The following is a 2,227-nucleotide window of genomic DNA, read 5'->3' on the forward strand; positions in this document are numbered from 1 at the left end:
CACACACACACACACACACACACACACACACACACACACACAGTGTAAGCATGGCAGCTCAGTGTTTAGATGAAGAATTCTCCCTACATGACTCACAGCTGTTTTTAAAGACAAACTGGGCTGTGTTTCTGGACGCTTGCAGGAACTACGGTTTGTGACTCAAACCTTTCGAGTCATGGTGATTTAACAGCTCTGTGCAAACACATCCCCGATGATTAGCAAATCTTTTGAAAACACAAATATGTAAAGTGGATTTGTTGCAAGGCAGTGAGCTTAAGCAGAATGTGTGAAAGGTTTTTGTTGATTTGCTAAAATGGCACACGTGATCTCGCAAATCTGCTACCTGCAGCGGTCCTTAATGAAACTCTCAGCATATTCCAGCTAAATCTGGTGCTTTTACTTATGTGGACTGCAGTGAGGGAAAGTTAGCTTATGCTAAAGTACATTTATGCATGTCAAAATTTAGGATTTTATAAAACAGAATCCGAGGACAAAATAATAATCATAATCTGACCCTTGTCTGGTTTTGAAATTACGTAGATAAATAACATATTTTTAAATGTATTTATTTAACCTTTATTTAACCAGACAGAGCCCACTGAAACCACAGACCTCTTTTTTCAAGGGTGGCCTGGGCCTGAATGCACCATAAACATGCATCTTTGTTTCTTTATACAACATGTCACATATTTAACTAAATCCAAGCCAAAACCATAGAGTTAATATCACTAGACTGAGCTTTACCTATCCCATCCACTGTTACTATCAGTGACATCAAAGAGGAGCAAAGATGGCATCTAAAGAGGGCGACATCTTCCAGCCGACATAGTGACTATTCCATTACCAGCAAGCCCAACTGGATCTGTGCCACAAATTATGTGATCTTTTAACGATTAAAATAGTCGTTAAAAGGCCAGTATTACGTGTTTATCAGGCATATAGTTCAATTCCACCAAAATAAAGAAACTATGTCACGTTCAGTTAATACAAAAATGATATAAATCAAGATTAATTCAACTTCGCGTCATGGCTATTTCTGAACTCCTTGAAATTGTCCTCTGTCTCTTTAAGAACCTCCTACCGCTTCTGTCCCACCCATTTCTGCACATCATCACAACAGCTTCATGCCGTTTACAACCGGTCTTAGGAATGTTGTATTTTGTTGTAATAATAATAAAAAATAGAAGCAATATTGTAGAGTAACAGTTTTGGAAAACAGCAACTCAGGATGCAACTGAACCTTATCGCTGGACCTGGAAAGTATTTTACAACTTCCAATATTGAATAATTTGTGATGAATTGTGCTATAATTCAGCACACTCTATACCAATATGCTACAGAAGCTCCATCTATCCATATATCCATATTTTTACCGGCTCCTTCCTTTCAGGGTCATGGGGGTCCTTGGTGCCCACATCCAGCAATTAAAGACTAAATCTGCTTGTGAAATGAGACATTTTCCTGTTTCTCTTCTAGTGGTGCATCCATAACCCTTACAGCTTTCTAACATTTTTATGAACATAGCTAGATTACATACACTAATATATTAATTAGTCATAATCAATATTTATTTATTATAAATTTAACTCAAACCTATATCATTAATAGATTTTGCAATTTTCACACAATCAGCCCTTATTGTTTGCTGTTGTGTCATTATCCACAATAACACTAAATCCAGACACCTACCCGGGTCTGGTTGGTGCTGCCACTGCTACAGTAGATCACATAGTCTCAGTCAAGACACACTCCAGCTGCAATATATGACCTCCTTGGCCAAAACCCAAAAGAAATGAATGAAATCCAATTGGTTTAAGGAACCATCTTTCAAAGCAAGAATTTGAAGTAATTTAATGGGACCTTAAAAATCTCTTGTGCACATCTGTTCCGAGTACAAGCTGAAGGTTCATCAAGGTCGTTACTACCAAGGCTTGGTGGAAAAAGAGAGGTGACCTGTTAGATGGCTGCCACAGCTAATGAACCTCTGACAACACAAAAACATCTATAATTTACACAAAATGTCTAAAACCCACATGATGTGCTGTATTTTATGAGGTTGCGTTTTTCACATTTTGAGTAAGATGACTTTTCCATCATGTCCTAATCCTTATATAAATGTATAGTTTCATGTACTATAATCACACTGATTTTACAGATAGTCCAAATCAGCGTTTGTACAAATAAGCAGCAATATAAGCATCTGTTTTAATTCTGGTGTAAGAGTGAG

The sequence above is a fragment of the Austrofundulus limnaeus genome, unplaced genomic scaffold (genome assembly GCF_001266775.1).
Source record: "Austrofundulus limnaeus strain Quisiro unplaced genomic scaffold, Austrofundulus_limnaeus-1.0 Scaffold36, whole genome shotgun sequence".
Lineage (NCBI taxonomy): Eukaryota > Metazoa > Chordata > Actinopteri > Cyprinodontiformes > Rivulidae > Austrofundulus > Austrofundulus limnaeus.